The 18,410-nt window shown below is 31.2% G+C and overlaps 1 long non-coding RNA gene across 1 annotated transcript in view; it reads right to left on the reverse strand.

Annotated features, from left to right (window-relative positions):
* Positions 1-8,572: 8,572 nt before the first annotated feature.
* Positions 8,573-18,410, reverse strand: part of LOC123197718 — a 32,091-nt gene continuing 22,253 nt past the window's right edge. Inside the window, exons 5-7 of the long non-coding RNA XR_006497906.1 lie at positions 9,256-9,395; positions 8,849-8,992; positions 8,573-8,696 (exon numbers count right to left, since the gene is read on the reverse strand). This is a non-coding gene — a long non-coding RNA (uncharacterized LOC123197718). The remainder of the gene's footprint in view (positions 8,697-8,848; positions 8,993-9,255; positions 9,396-18,410) is intronic.

The raw sequence follows: 18,410 nt of genomic DNA on the forward strand, positions 1-18,410 counted from the left end.
TAGCCATCATCACTTCTATCTGTGGCCAATCTAGTGATCTCATTCGTTGAAATTCTAATAAATTCGTTACGTGCCTTATTAAACTTGTATTTAAAAGACTTTTCAATTGATCAAAAAACTTTAATATCACGTCGCTTAAATGACATATAACTAATTCCTGTGTCAAAATACAAGTCTTTTATAATTCAAATGACATGTCACCTCTCACTCCTTCGAATTGCACCTTATTGCTACTCAACTTCTTTAAATATTTTTAATGTTAATGTATAGGTATAAAAAAATTTAATTGGTTATATTAATATTAAAACATCAAAAGTCAATTGCTATTATTTTTATCTTTTCAATATTTTAATTATAAAATTTAATGAAATTTATAAACAAAACTTGACGGAAGGCCGAGAAATGTTACCTTTAAAGTTCAAGGGTGGGAGTCTATCATTCAAGCAACAAATAAATGGAAAATAATCGATATTTTTAAAATTAAAAGGAAAAATTCAAATAAATAGGTGAATTTGTTAATTGAAAAAGTCTTATAAGTAATTTTTAGAAATTAACAAAATTGTTGAAATATTAAAATTTTCAGATAAAATATATGAGTTCAAACCTTTATTATGAAACCAAGACAAAAACAATGTGTAAGTAGACAATTTAATTGAAAAAAAAAACTCAATATAAAGTAATGAAATAGTGACAACTTCTCTACAAGACATTGAAAGAAGATAAGAAATATTGGATGGATTAATGGATCCCATTTTCCCACAAGCAAGTTGTGGGACTTTGTTGAAAGCTTTGTGGCCTCCAGCTGCAGGTGGTGGTGGTGGCGGTGAAAAGATTTTCATAAATTTGATGGATTTGACCAATAATAAAAACTAAACAGTGAACCTGGCGTTGCATCTAGGCCAGACCAAAACTATTGCTAGACAAAACTGTTTCAGCTTGCCTATTTTTAAATCAGCCACTCCTTCTTGTCCTATAACCCTACCCAATTCATCATATTGGTTTTTGTTATAATGGTGCATGCTCTTCGGCTAATGGATGCATACAATATCATATTTGAATTTGAGTCAAACTAAGCTCAAGTTCAAATTCGTCAAGCTCGTTTCAAAGTTGTTCAAATTCAATTTGTTTGAGAGGAGTCAAACTTAGATTTGACTCAAGTTCCAGTTCAGATCACGATTTGAGTTCTGCTCGTATTAAAATGATATCGTTTTGATATATATTAGTCGAAACGATGTGGTTTTAGTTGATTGTGCTAAAATTTTTCAAACTCGCGAGCTTATTGAGTTAAACACCCCAAAAACTCAAGTTTGAACTTGAATTTATTTAAGATGAGCTTATTTTAGACTTATTTAAGCCAAACTTGAATAAACTCAGCTAAAATTCAACCATACTCAATGTACAACTTTTTGTTTTAAAAATGGTATGTTTGAGGATCCAAAGAAAAATTTTATAAATTTATTAGCATTCAATAATTATATTAATAACTAATTTTCAAAACCCACAAATTAAAATTCAATAAAACTGTGTATAAAAAAAATGATATGTCATTATATGATTAAATATCATATTATTTTTAATTTTTAATTATCTAATTATATAATAACATATTATTATTTATACATAAAATTATATATATAATATTACTCGTTAAAATTAGTTTAATGTGACAATCTTTGTGAAATACAATCAACCGTAAGCATCCACAAAACACAAAAAGTGACCATTAGATCAACATGTCAATTGAGCCATAATTTTACTTTTAACTTTTAAAAAATGAGGAAGAAGAAACAAAAATGAAGAGACTAGTGTGATTATCACACTACATTGCAACTTTCTTTGACTAGGGAATTCTGATTTCAGCAAAAATCTTTCAGAAGTCATGCTGTTGCCATTTCTATAGCTACAATGGAAGAAATAGGTACAATCCTCTATTTTTTACAACTCCATCGGATTAGGTTTGACCAAAAAATATACATAATAGCTTCCACTGAACGATCATCTCCTATGTCGTTTGCCCAGTTTCCATCTTTAAATGTTCCTATTCATAAAAATTTAAAAGGTTTGAACAACAATTCATAATGTTAAATTGCCCTTTTTTTTTTTAAATAGTATAAAGTTCATTTAATAGTAATATTAAACATTAGTAAAATTCGTAAAATATTAGAACTTTTAAAGAAAAAATTTGAATTCAAACCTCTACCATTTAAGTCTCTACCACTATCACAACTTTACAACTCACTAACTCCATTGTGTATTTCAAATTTTTATCATCATCATTATCATGAATAAGGGGCATGGGGCCTTAGTGCTCAAAAACAAAAAAAGAGAGGAAGTTGACTACCAATTTGGATCAAATTTTGACTAAATTGGGACACTAAGTGGATGATGATGATGATGATGCTACATTACTTACATAGAAAAATATGGAGGCCACTCAATTAATTCAGAAAATAAATAATAGAAGTAAGATGATTTATTTAAATTTGGATGGTTGAAGTTGAAGTATAAAGAAAATGAGGTCAGTCAACTTTACTCATTGACTTTCACATGGATAGTGGAATTGGGCTGTTGAAATTTTTGACTCTGGGGTCATCAATATTTATCATGAAACTATATATATATATAGTTTAATTTAAATTTTCCATGCCATGGATGGATGATGATCTTTCTTTTTTTTTTTTCTTTCTTCTTTTGGTGGGTTTGCCTTTGTTTTGGGCAGCAATAGAAGCACATGGCTGTTTAATTGTCGGTAAATGAAGTACATCTCCATATGCCTTGATAAATGTGCTTCCCTCTCTCCTTACTTCTTCCTCTAAACTCATCATCTTTCTCTTTTATCCGGTTTCCATTTTTCATTTCTTTATCGATCAAATTATATGTACACGTTTTCCGACAGGACACTCAGGGAAGAGATCAGTGGGGAGATAAAACATGGCCGACACTGCAAATTTTGTCGTTTCTAGTGACAAAAAACAATTTTAAGGAAAAAATCACATTTTTCAAATTTTAAATAAAAAAATTTATTAGATTTTTAAATTTAAAAAAATAAAAAATATGATAAATTTTTAAGTTTTTAATTTTTTAATTAAATAATATTTTTATTTTTAATTTTACTAATAAATTTTTAAATATGATATGATATAAATAATCGTTATTTTATAGTTAAATTAATTACATCAAACAAATAAAATTTCAGATTTAATGATTAATCTTACAATTATTATGTTAGATTAGTTAAAAATTTAATTTCAAAATATTGTTAAAAGAGATTTTAACTATTACTGTTATGTTCAAAATGATTCTTGTTTACTATTTAAACTACTATTTGAAGACAATATGTTTTGTTATGTTATAAATTATCCATCAGAGTTATTTGTTCACTATGGGATAAGCTTTGGAATATATGTATTTTCTATGATATCATATAATAATTTGCATGTTGTTCTATGAGAGGATTATTGTATACATTGGTTAATCTATAGTGGAAAATTTGTTATTGGCCGGAAGCACAGGGATTTGCAGTGTTGTAAGGAACACAAGATTATATTATAAGAAGGGTTAGTGTCTGTGTATGATATATATGTATATGATAATATTATATATATAATTTTTACATATAAATAATAATATATTATTATATAATTTGATATAATTTTATTTTTTATTTTTAATTATTTAATTATAAAATAATATATTATTATTTTAAAAAAAATGTGGAATACAAGTGCAGTGCCTGGTTGTTAATTTCTATGGAGAGCAAGTTCTTCAAGACGCGATTCTCGGGAAAGGGAGCCTCCCAATGGGAGCATTGACTATGTTGACTTGCTAAAAAATGGACACTTGACAGGCTTGAATGGCTGTGACCAACATGCCTAGATCCATCGATATATACACTTGATCTAAATGGGATTTTGTTCTCGTTGTTCTTGTCAAAGAAAAAATATATATACACATATATACGTCCTCTAATGGTTAAAAATTTAAATATTTATTTATAAATAAATATTTATTAAAAATTTTAATTTCAATTAATATTAAATTTATTATTTATTAAAATATTTAAAAAATTAAAATTTTATCATTTTTTTAAGTTTAAAAATCTTATTTTTTATTTTTAATTTAAAATTTGAAAAGTGATAATTTTTTTTTTCAATAAAACTTTACTTTCTCCAATCATTAGCCATTTTCTCTTTTACTTTATCTTTTTCTCCTGATTTTTTTATTTTTTTTATCATCTTTATTTGAAACAAAGATGAACGATTTTCATATGAAACCAAATTATGCTAAAATTAGATTGAGATTAAAAGAAGGAAGAAGATGAGGCTCATGACATGTCGTTTTGGAGTAATGCAACGTACCACTGAACCATAACCAAGAAGATACTTAGATTTACCACCGACCAACTTGGTCAATTGACCTGCTGCTATTACTTAAATAATTAACCCATTAATTCGCCGTATTTGGAAGGGAAAGTAGGTAACTAAATCAATAAATAATAAGTTGTTTTACTTCTAGAAATATTTTAATAATAATATTAAAAAATATATAATTTTATCTTATTCTCTATTTTAAAAATTAATAACTTCATCTTTATCTAACTTTTTCAATTTTGAAAAATGATTTTCCCTCTCCTCTTAAGTTTTTTTTCCTCTCAAACCACTATTTCTAACGATGACGACCCTTAAATAGCTCTCTCTCTCTTTCTGTCGATAGATGAAGAGACGTCAATGAGTAATCATACAAAGAATAAAAAAAAAAATTTGAAAAAATTTATAAAGAATAGCAATGATATAATAAAATTATTTGTATATTTTACGTGAGTTATGTAAAGTAGTACATAATGGGAGGGTAACGAGGTTAGAAAATAAGAAAAATAATTGAGAAAAGAAATATTATGCGGTGACTAATGATAGAAATTCAAAGATATATTAATTAGGGATGATAGATAGTAATAAAAATAGTAAAAAGAAGCAAATAATTTAGAAAATAATAATGCGTCTTGATGCATGCGCAGCAAAGTGAGAGGGTGCATGCATGGAAACTAGGTGATGATGCCACCTTATTTTAAGAAAACATAGCCCTCCACTTTCCCTCATGCTTATATATTAGGCAACACTATCAGTGTTTTCGTGGATTTTTATCATGATAATGTTTCCCGTACATATTTTTAAATATATAAATAGGTATATAAATAATATTTAATTATATAATTAATTTAAAATTATTTAATATTAAATTATATGATGATATGTTATCTGTATATCTATTTTCATACTAAAATTACTCAATTAAGAGGTGGGTAATCACAAAAATTCAATTATTTATTTTATTAAGATTTGTATTATTAGAAGTGAAGTTAATTATTGATGATGGATAATGTGCATTGAAAAGTTGCTAGAATATTCAGGGCTCAGGCTCTCCCACCATGATCAATTTTAGACCAAAAACAATGATAGTTTTTAGCACTAATGTATACTGGATGTATGATAATTAATTTTCTCATTTCATATATATATGGGTTCAGGTTATTCGAAGTAAATAAATAGATTATATAAACTTATCTATACAAACTAAAATAGTAGAATTTCATTAAGTGATTTTGAAGTGGGAAATAAAATAAATAATCACATCGCCCAATTACGAGTTATTGCATTAATTTGTATATATAAGTTTATAAAATTTGTTTATATGCGTAGGTTTATTTTATCTATACAAGGTAAGGTAACCCATAGTGGTCAAATCATATATCGAAATTTTAATTTTTCGTATCGTATATCGAATATTGTATCATATCTTATGATAAGTTTTTAAATAATAAAATAATAAAAATCCAATTGATACGTTATTATTTTAGAAAATATCATAAATACTGTTAAAATTTTAAAATATTTAGATATACCCATATTATATCATTATATTCTTTAAAAAATGTATCGATTTGTATCAATAATATGTATTGTATCGTTATTGGATACACGTTATGATACATATCATTTTTTTTTACTTATATCATATCGTATATCGTGTAATACAAATAACTATGGGAAACCAATAATTCCAAGACTTTTAAATACAATGAACCTCAACCTCCATCAATGTCTTTAAAAAAATATGAAGCATATGTTGTAAACCTCTCTTCCACGTAAACTTTGTCAATTTTGTGAGTAGACTCTTCTCTTGAATTTATAAAGTGAAAGAATGGAGAAAACGATAGAGTTTGGAGATTGGACCCCATAAGAAGACTTTGAAGGCACACGAAGAAATGAAATGAAATGAAAGGCTCTCTTTTCTTTTTAATGTCAAACCACTCACTTATTTTGCTCCTAGACCTTTGATGTGGACATAAGTGAAGTGTGCGCTAGGAAGATGCCACTTTGGTACAAACAATACTATATATTAATATGCAATATCATGTATATATATATATATATTTTATATATAATTTAAATATATAGATGATATATAATTATCTGATTGAATGATATTTTATTTTTAATTTAAAATTATTTAATTATATGATGATATATAATTTATATATTTAAATTATATATAAAAATATGTATATATAATTTTATGGTATATTAATATTTTTATTTAATAATTAAAAAATGCTCATGAGTGTCGGAGCAAAATGGGCGTTACATTGATTCCAAATGGAGAAGTAATGTTGATACACTTTTGGTAGGCATATTCTTAAAGATAGATATCTGGTCCCCAAAGTCCAACTCTTCACAAACATCTGCCCATTCCCCCCCCTCCTTAATTAATGAACCATGAGCACGTGTGTCATCATCATTCTACGTACGTTGTAGACCCAATCATTTATTTCCCACACACGTGTCGTCCTAGGCCCGGCCCATTTTCATTTTTGGTGTTTATTATCACTTCCTTTCTTTTCCGGCGACAAAATACAGTAATTTCATTTGTAGGCATGACATTTATTTAGATACGACAATTCAGATTTTGAATTAAACAAAACCTTTAGTTTTAATATACTTCAAATTAAAATTATATAAAAAATTTTTCAATCTTAATTCAACCTTTCAATGTATAGGTTGATTCGATACACCATAATTGACATAAAATTATCTATTATTTTTATTCTACTGATTGTTTTCAATAGTATAATAAACACACAATATAACATTTCGTATTGTTTACAATTGTCTAAAAATTATATATCAAGATTTTTAAAACATATCAATAATCTTATTAATCAAATAAATTTCTTTCTATCGAATAATAAAATAAATATTTAAATAAAAGTAAAAAAATAATATGAATAATTATAATTATATAAATATATAATTATATATAATTTTTAAATATTTCAACGATATTATCTTTTAATAATTTTATAATTTATCCTTAATAATTCTACAAAAGTAACGTTTTTTTAAATATTCAAATCTTGCCCCAACTCTTTTCATTATAATTTTACTTTGTAATTTGTTTCTTTTGTTTATTACAGAGAAATTGATGAATAAGTTTAATAGTATATAAAAGCTGGTAAAGCCTTGAATGGAGTTGAAATTTGTGGATTGTACAGTAACAATAATTCCATATTTACCAGATGGGAGGGGGATTGGAGTTTCATAAAATGCTATGTCAATATAATTTTAAATATCTAATTAAATATTTAAATAAAATATTTTTATATAATTAAGTGTTCAAAACTCAATCACATAATAGTACATCATTTGATTAAATATTTAAAACTATATATATATAATTTTATTACTATGTTTTTGCCTCTAGGAAAAGTGCATTCACTTCTCCATGTGATGATATAAAGTCATACATGAAACTAATCAAGAAAGAAAATGTTCCACCATTATTTAAAGATTCTTAGGCTAATTATGTCATGTCAATAGGTTTAAGATTATCCCCTACAAGTTGCTTGTCATATCACTATTTTATTATTAACAAAATTATATACATATAATTAAATATATTAATAATATATCATCATATAATTAAATAATTTTAAATTAAAGATAAAATAATACATTTAATTATATGATAATATATCATCTATATACCTAATTATATATTTAAAAACATGCACTCATAGCATTGCTCTATTCACTCTTCTAAATCTATACACTGCCCCTCAGCTGTTGTTTACACCAATTTAAGCAGGATTTCTTTTCCTAGTTGTCACATAAAGCAAGTCAATTAACAACTCTTGATTCAATCAAACCTGGAATTGGTGGGGTGAGTCAAGTTGAAGATGTCGAAAGTTGCTCATAATGCTGGTTAATTGTCATTAGAAGCTAGTTCCTAGTGTAATGTTGTTTAAATTTGAAGAATTTGTGAACAAGTTGCTGCAATCTGGGTAGCAATTTCAAGTTGGTTAGAGCATTAGAGGTGTCAAAGGGGTTGCGCTAGTTTGCGACCTGGCCCAACCTCGTATAATTTGGCACGACATGGGACCAAAAAGGGTCCTGCTAGGCTCCTAACTTAGCAAGTCGTGTACCTGGTCGTAAAAAAAAATCTGTAAGTCAAGCCAACACAATCTGCTAAAAATATTAAATATTAACAATTTAAAATTTATTAGGCTGACCTGCTAAGAGCCCATGGGGGAGCTGTGGTCCCATAGGCCTTGAGTTTTTGTCGGGCCGGGCCAACACCAAGGCTTACCAAGTGACGGGCATTGGCCCAGCCCACTGGCACCTCAAGGGAGCATCTCATAACTGCAAAAAGTAACAGAAATATGATTTATAACGACTACTAAGGGCATATTTTGCATCAAACAGCAAGGCAATTAAGTCTCACCTGAAGGAACCTAAAACAATGGCATAACATAAAAATGCAAAGTAGATAAAGTGCTGATGATGCAACTTACTGGCCAAGCAGTTCACTATCAACTATGCTATCAAGGCCAGGCCGATGGCCCTTTCCATTTGATCGAAACTGGCGGAAAGATCTTGGATTTGAGCCAGCAACATGGGCAACAGCATCAGCAAGCTTTTTCTGTAGGGACTGCAACCTACAAAATGTGAGTTCATCAAGAGAAGCGATGCACCCAATGCTGCCATCCAGGGTACCAAACAGTGACAGCAAACTAGAGATGAATGTAAAACAGTTGAATTTCTACAAGTCAATGGCACATAATTCACGCAGCTGTAGTGAAGCACAAAAATACATAGATTATTTTCTTTTAGAAAACATGCCTCCCATTGTAACGAGTGAACTATGGTGATTATTCAGTACTCTTGTTTAAGAAATTGATTATCTGATGAAGTGGCTTACCTGGACATCTTTTTGGTCATCCGAAACTGAGACTCAAGAATGCTTCCATCTACCAATAAGTTTAGTTGAGCCCCCCGTTCCTTCCAACTAAGAAAATATATGCCTTTTTGAACGACACCCTAAACCTGAAATTTTTTTACCTGCAGCAAATGCTTACTAGGTTTTCACAAAGTAGATGATAACATAAACAAATAATATATATCGCAATGAAGCAACATAATAAAGATCAAATCAAACAAAGACAGACACATTTCAGAAATGGGAGAAAATGAGTTCCACAACGGATTCGGTAATATGTAAGCATGATGCTTTTCTCACCCTCTAAACCGGCAAAAAGTCAGGTTGTTTTCCATACATAAATTAATATACCCAAATGAGCAACATCAATACAATTAAATTCTTGAAAAACAATAGGCATTCCCTATCTTAAATTTAGTCAAGATTACAAGAACATTAGTTAAATCAATCCCCATCATTTTTGGGTAAATTATGTTACATGGAACAACTAAGAATGTTAAAATCTTCGAACTTTTATGATAATCAGATACCAAAAGATATTTCGAATAACTTCATTAACAATTATTTGGCTTTAAGCAGGGGCGGAACTAGCCCTCCGAGGGTAGACCCTCCTTAATAATTAAAATTTATTGAAAAGTTTAAATAACCTTGTTTATTTCAATAGACTTACCCTTAATCTTAAATTTTTTAACGAGCCCCCCATAATCAAAAACCCAATTATTTCTTCCAAATCCCAAACCTCTCATAACCTCAACAATCCACAACCACACCTTTGTTGATTTTTGCCTCACTCAATCTACCTCATTTACCAGTATTCCTGTTCCAGGTAAAAAATTTCATTTTTTGTAATTAATAGCTCGTGCAGTTTTATATTTCCAATTCAGTTTTTTTCTCTACCTAGGTATTTTAGGCAACCAATAGTTGAAAAAAGGAAACTTTAAAAAGATTTGGTAAATTTTAAGGATTAAGGGGGGCATCAAATATCTTTTCAAATGAAATTATTGTGAATTTTTAGAAAACTTCTTTAATCTTAAATCTTGCATTCCGTGATTTTGTGAAGACTTTTATGCGCCATCTGTTCTAAGCATTGAAAACAGTCAAATGTGTAACAATAATGATCAAAAGGATTAATTGTTGTTGTTTTTAACAAAATCAAAGGTATCCCCAGTTTTTCAGTAATTAGAGTTGTATGAGGCAGTAAAATAATGTTATAAGAGAGTCACTCAGTTAAGGAATAAATTCAACATAATAGGGAGGAAGCAAGAAGAATATTGAGCAAAATATATTTCCATTTATTTAGAAAATATTGGGATTTATTTAGGAAATATTATTATAAATTTATTCTTAAAATAGTTCAGTGTTACCCTTTAAGTGTTCGTTTAAATTCCCTTCTGAGGGAGACTGTGAACTTATGGTTTATGTGTTAATTACTTTCGGTGATATTGGAATATTATTCTTTAGTATTTTCTTCATTTAGCTGTTGTTTAACCCAATTAATCTACTGATTTTCCTGCTGTCATATTGTGTGTGTTGCGTGGCCTTTGCTTGATTGGTTAGGGAGCATTTGAAGTGGAGGCTGGGCCTGGGACCATTTGAAGGAGCTGTTGTGCATGCTGAAACCATCAATTTGGAGGTCTATTTGCCATCATTATCAGGTACGTATCAAACTTGGTATCAGAGCCATCAAATTTAGGGCATGGTATCAACAAGAATGGAAGAATTGGAGCAAAATCCAATGATGATAATTTGGGCTTGATTTTAGGGGCCTCGACCCTAATGGGGAGGGGATTTCCTGATTGAAACGAGGAAGGAGACGAGGATAGGGATGAAAAAAATCCCCACAATTGGGGACGGGCCGAGGATGGGGATACATGTGTCCTCTCCTGCCCCGCCCCGCCCCACCCCTTCCCCTCCCCGCCCCCATCCCCATCCCCATCCCCATCCCCATCCCCATCCACATCTTCATCAATTTATATTAATATATTTATTTAAAATACTAATATATTTTTTATAGTTTTAAATTATTTATGTTTTTCAAATTTATTTAGGTTTTTATTGTATATATTAAAGTAGTTAATATATTATATTTGTGATATTTGAAATAGTAGGTTAATTTTAATTTTATTTAATTATATTATTTAATATATTTATATTATGTTTAGTAGGTAAAAAAAAGAAATTTTTTTTTTTTTATGAGTACGGGGATGGGGAAGAGATTTTTTTTTGCGGAGAGGGGACGGAGAATCATTTTTATCCTCGTAGCGGGGACGGGGATTGAGATCCCTTCCCCGCCCCTCTCCGTTGCCATCCCTAGCAAAATCATCGTAACTTGGCAAAAAAAAGTAGCAGTCATCAATGTTCGAATGGAAGGATTATCAAAAAATTAACCAATTCAAAGGCTCGCACGAGTGCAAGATTCAACTCCATTGATGACAACCTTTACGAAATCTGGTAATTACTTTCTTGGGAAATCAAAGGGAATAGACCTCCACCACAAATTGGAACCGAAGGTCTAATAGGTGATAATCTGGAATAGTCAGCACCACACCAACCTTTTGCAGCTGGATTCATACAGGGAGAGGCATCTAGAACTTTTCATTACTCTCGATTTGCTACAGCTGAGTAGGGAACGCAATGTGATAACCACTATCGTCACATGAAGCTTCCAATATTTAATGGTAAAAATTTGTGGGGTTTGTTAGCTAAGGCAAAAAGATATTTACAGATGATCACCGATGGTGATCCTCTGTTTCGAAGGAGAGGCACTTAGTTTGTTGCAATTCAGGGATCTGTGGCTATCGTTCTGCAAGTAGAAGGAGATGAAGGATGAGCTATTCCTCTAATTCTGATCGACGTAACACCATACGCCATATGAGTAGCACATCTTACTCCGACATACTGGGACGATAACTGAATATAGGACAAGATTTGAACAACTGATGATGATGTTGTTGACGGTGTCCATGGAGTGGCTGATAGGGGCGTTCCTGGCAAGGTTGAATGATCACATTCAAATAGAGATTCGGCTGTTGGTGTTGTCAAACTTACGCATGTTAATGTAGATGACAATGAATATAGAGCAACGTGATTGGGTGATATGCAGGTCAGGTTTTACACCAAATCTGATAGAGTCCACCTAGCTCAATCTAGACCTGTATGCTCTAATTCCAAGCACACCCCAACGTTAGTTTATAAACCCAATTTTGCTAGCCTAACTCCAGCGTCAATAGACGCCACCCTTCCATCCACATAGTTTGGCTTAACATCAACACACTCGTACATACACCTAACAAAACACCACCAACCCATATAATCCTTAGCCAACCCATCAACATTGGGCCTACTCATCTTAAACACACCACAACCCAACTTCCACCACTCAACTGGACCCGATGTCCAACCCAGTTCAAACCCAAAACTCTTATCCCTTATAGAAACCAGTTTGAACTTACACCAATTATCCAACCCAATCGCCACACACCCAACCCACATACACGACCCATACCTGGATAACCTACCCACCTCATAACCAAACTCGTCAGCTTAACTCTTCCCTAATAGCCAACACACCACCACAGTAGTCACCTTTCCCAGTTGTTGACACCACCACCTACTCGTCTCTTGACCTTGGTTCCATCAATTGACTAAACTTTATCGTCGACAACCTTATTCCACTATCAAACAACACCATCGCCACTTCCCACAACCATCGATCATTTTTTTTGTTGAAGTCCAAGCATAAATCTTTCAAGGACTTTGTTTTAAATGTGGAGAGAAATATGATTGTAATCATAAGTGTACGTACAGACAACTCCATCTAATACTTTGTGTTAAGATTGAGACACTTATCCTTAATTCAATGGTGGTCTTCATTATAAATAGGGTCTCCGACTCTTAAAATAGTTAGAAATTGGGAGTTTCTGGACTCCTCTAACTGTCAGGAATAAGAGGTCTTGGAATTCTCAAACTGTCAGGAATAAGAGGTCTTGGAATTCTCAAACTGTCTAAAATAGGAGGTCCTAAACTCCTCAAATTATTTGGTTTATCATTGTAATCTTTTGATTAATAAAATAATTTTATTTTAGTATGTATTTTGTGTTTCTATCTTTCACTCAAAATGGTATCAGAATAATTAGATCCTGGTTTCTATTGTGATTTCAATGAAGGAAATGATTGGAGATGGTGAGAAAGTCGAAGAAAAGTCTCATGTGGAAGAGGTATTGTCGCTAGAAAGTCATGTCGGAACAAAATCAACTCAAGATGATGACAATGAAAGATAAGTCGACAACGAGAGGACACAACGATGACGATGATCAGAGATTTGAGAAGTTGTCGAAGTTGGCGTTGAGAAATTAAAGAAAAAAGAAAACAAAAGAAGGAGAAGAAAAGAAAGTGGCAAAACGTGACAAAAAATACTTATAGAAGAAAAAGTGAAGAAAGGAGAGAAAAAAATAAAAAAGTAAAACTATGAAAGCTGGCAATTATCATCAATTGTACGGTTAAAAAAGTTTTAAAATAAGGATAAGATTTGATAGTGACAAGAGTGGGGAAATGAAAAGTAATGTTGGTAGGGCCACAATGCAGAAAGTGCAGAAAAAGTGGAGAAAAAAAGTTGCATTCTATAACAATTGTCAAAAACAATCGAAAAAAATAAAGAATCAAAAAATAAAAAGAGAAAAAAATAAAAAAATTCAATATATATAAAAAAAATACCCTTCTTGAGGACAAGATGGTTTTGAAAAAGAGAAAAATATTTTGGGACACTTGTCCTCAATTTAATAGTGTTCTTCATTATAAATAAAGTTTTTAGGGTTCAAAAGGGGGGGAGAGAAAATATATTAGGGTTTTATAATTTAGGCAATCAACCTTGGCTAATTCAGAGACATTTTTTATACCTTGAATGATCAAAAAATAAGAGGTCCCAACCCCTTAAGCTGTTCAGAATGAAGACTCGAAACTCCTCGAATTGTTCGGTTTATCCTTGTAATCTTTTAATTAATAAAATAGTTTTATTTTATTATGTATTTTGTGTTTTATCTTCTATTTTTGTTAAATAGTAATTGGGTTTCTAACACTTTGTGAAAATGATGAGCTTGTGGAAGAAATTGCACTCGTCGAAGAAGAAGAACACCAACTGACATAAGACAAGATCATAAAACTTCCACATCACTCAATCATTGAAATCAACTCTCCAAACTAAAGCTTATAGGAAAAATTTAGGAGGCATCAACAATAGTATTGATTAATAATGGAGCAACCCACAGTTTTATTTCTCAGTAATTGGTAGCAAAATTGCAAATTCTTGTACTTTAGAAGGAATTTTAGGTAACCATTTGTAATAACGACACAATCAAATGTGGTGGAATATATTCTACAGTTCATATGTAACTGTGTGACATTGATTTTATTTAAGATTACTATGTTTTTCCATTAGGTGGTGTAGATGTAAACTTGGGAGTAAACTAGTTGTCTACTTTGGGAGTTGTTCGCATAGATTGGTAGGCTATGACTATGCGTTTTGTTCGAGACGACCAAATAGTCACCTTCCAGGGAGATCTTTCCTTCGTCACTAGGGAAATCACTTTTAAGGAGGTTTAGAAGACCATCAAAATGGGTAGCACTGACTACTAATATTGATTCTCCAACCATCGCAAAATTATTGGACCAATTCCAATAGTTATTCATGGCACCTATATAGGTTTTCCATCGCACCGAGCACATGACCACACCATTAGATTGATTAAGGGCGCTATTCCATCGAATATTAAACCATAACATTATCCTCATCATTAGAAGAATGAGGTGGAAAAGCTCTAGGTAAGAATCATCAGACCCAATACTAGCCTTTTTTCTACTTGTTACAGAATTTGTAAATATTTACATTATTATATACGACTTAATTATAGGGGTTTAATTATGGTAAAAGTTAATTGTAGGATCGCGATTATAGGATCGCAATTATAAAAGTCAAATATTTCTCTTTCCTAATCTAGGATACTAAATGTGTATATATATCTATATGTATCTCTGTAACAGTGAAAGTATGAATGAAAATATACTCTTCATCTTAGTTTTGTTCATGGTATCAAAGCCCAATTTGCCCTAACGTGCGAATCTGGAAATTTCTTCCTACCCTAGTGAGCAATTTCGTAATTCACCCTTGTAGAGTGACTATTGGATCTTACTGCCACTCTCAAAAGGAGCATGCCTCGATGATCACCCATTTCCCAAAATTCGGTCATCGAAAGCTCAACATGTGACCCACACACGTTGACATTTCTTCTGTAAACATTCACATTGGATCTCCTGCTCTGATCGGAGTTAGTTCTCATTGTCGGCGTAGTCAGACTCAGACAATGCCGATGATTCAGATCCCTATAATCCCATCGTCGTCACTGAATTTCTTTTCCTGATCAGATTTTAGCTTTTTTTCTGTTATTCTCTTTTTCTATGTAGCGTATTCGTGCACTTAGTTGCTACAGAAATCTATTAGTCCAGTAGTTTCTTGTTGTTTATTCTATTGGGTTGTTTTGAGCATCATTATGACTAATATTAAACCGATAACTATGGCTAATATGGTTCTTGTGAAGTCGAAAATCATTGAACACAAACTTAATGGTTCCAATTATCCAGAATGAAGTAAAACCATTTGACTGTATATGTTAAGCTTCGAGAAAGATGATCACCTTACGCAAGTTCCTTCTATGGATGGTACTAGATAAACATGGCTAAGAGATGATACCTGATTATTCCTACAGATCCGAAATTTCATTAAAAGTGAGGTAGTTTGTTTAATTAATGACTGTAAATTAGTTAAAGAACTAATGAAATATTTAGACTTCTTGTATTCTGGAAGAGGTAATCTTTTTCTTATATATAAGGTGTGCAAAGCTTTCTATCGTGCAGAAAATCAGGACAAGACTATCACATCTTACTTTATGGGCCTCAAAAGAACTTATGAAGAACTTAATATGCTATTACCATTTAGTCCTGATGTAAAGGTTCAACAAGCTCAATGAGAACAAATGACCATCATGAGCTTCCTAGCTGGGCTTCCATCTGAGTTCAAAATTGCTAAATCTCAAATACTTGCTAGTCTTAAGATTTCATTTTTGCATGACACATTTACTAGGGGACTTCACACAGAAAGCACCCAATTATTTTAGAGTGATAGTGCTTTTATTAGTCAAAGTAATGTACCTGAAACTAGACATTCGTATAATAGGAATGGTAATAGAATAAGGGGAAGTAGCAACTGTAATAAGGTTATTGATTGAAGTTAGGAGTCAAGAAGGATTGTGTGTTATTATTGCCATGAACTGAGATGTACAAAGTGCACTTGTAGAAAATTACAGACTAAGGTTCCAAAATCTCAATCAACACATGTTGCAGCTACTAACATTACTGCCAATTCATGAGTTGGAGAGACTATTATGATTTCTACAAATAAATATGCCAAATTCTCTTAGTACCAAGAATCACTAAAGTCTTCATCGACTTCTATCACTACTATTGCTGAGTTAGGTAAATCAAATACATATCTTATTTCCTCATCATCTAAATGGATCATTGATTTTGGTGCTACAGATCATATGATAGGTAATCTTAGTCTCTTTTCTACTTTTCAGTCGCTTGCATCCTCTTTTAGTATTACTTTAACAGATGATGTTGATTTATCTGTTCTTGGTTCTTGGTTCTACCACGGTTAATCCAACTCCATTAATTTCATTGTCATCTGTTTTGAGTCTACCACAGTTTTCTTTTAATTTAATCTCTGTGAGTAAACTCACTCGTGCCCTTAATTATTGTGTCTCATTTTTCTTTGATCATTGTTTATTTCAGGATCTTATGACGAAGCAGATTATTGATAGAGGACATGAATCTAAGGGTTTTTATATCCTTGGTATGCAAATGCCCAAATCCATTGCATGTTCTAGTGCCTTAACTTCATTCCTTAACTCCATTCGAAACTCATTGTCAGTTGGGACATCCTTCTCTACCTTTGTTGAAGACCGTATGTCCACAATTTTGTCATGTATCTTCGTTAGATTGTGAGTTATGTCAATTTGTCAAATATCTTTGTTTCTCTTCAGGTTCTATAGTCAATAAACAAGCTAGCTCTCATTTTGAGTTAATTCATTAAGATGTTTAGAGTCCTTGTCCTATTATGTCTAAAACTGGATTTAAATATTTTGTTACTTTCATTAATGATTATTCTTATATGACTTGACTTTATTTAATGAAAAATCGTTCTGAAGTAATTCTTATTTTTGTGCATTTTATGCTGAAATAAAAACATAATTCGATGTTTCTATTCATACCTTCGTAGTGATAATGTCAAATAATACTTTTCTGAATCCTTTCAGTTGTATCTGATCCAAAATGACATTCTTCATCAATCCTCTTGTGCTATCACACCATCTTAAAATAGACACCTTCTTGAAATAGCTCGAGCACTCTTGTTTCAAATGCAAATTTCCAAACAATTTTAGGCTAATACTATTTTCACATCCTTTTTTCGATTAACCGCATGTCGTCATTAGTTCTTTAAGGTCAAATTTCTTACAGTGTTCTTTTTCCAAATAAATCTTTGTTTCCTAGTGAACCCAAAATATTTGATAGTACTTGTTTTGTTTGTGATATTCGTCCCGATATCACAAAATTAAATCTAAAGTCTTTAAAATGTGTGTTTCTTTAGTACTACTGTCTTAAAAAATGATATAGGTGCTTTTGATATAGACCTGAAGAGTAAGAAGTTTCCAATCCAGCAGAGCAGTGCTACTCAGGAAACAGTTCCAGTCGATAAAAGCCTCAAAATAACAGCACCACACACAATGTAATGGAGATAGTAATCAATGAAACAGTGAAATACAAATCACTCAATGTAATAGAATAACCAAATTTGTATTACTTTCATTCAATAGAATTTGATTACAAAAATGGAAGAGTACATATGCATTACAATAAGATTTCATTACAAAAATGGAAGAGTTCTTGTGTATTACAATATAGATTTCCAGAATTTACATTAAGTAGAAACTGTTCACCCAAAAGAACAACTTTTCACAATAACCTCACTAAATCAACTGCCCATTCACACAACTATTTGAAAGGTTATACTCTCATTTCCTATCCAC

Source organism: Mangifera indica, chromosome 15 (genome assembly GCF_011075055.1).
Source record: "Mangifera indica cultivar Alphonso chromosome 15, CATAS_Mindica_2.1, whole genome shotgun sequence".
In the NCBI taxonomy this organism is placed as follows: domain Eukaryota; kingdom Viridiplantae; phylum Streptophyta; class Magnoliopsida; order Sapindales; family Anacardiaceae; genus Mangifera; species Mangifera indica.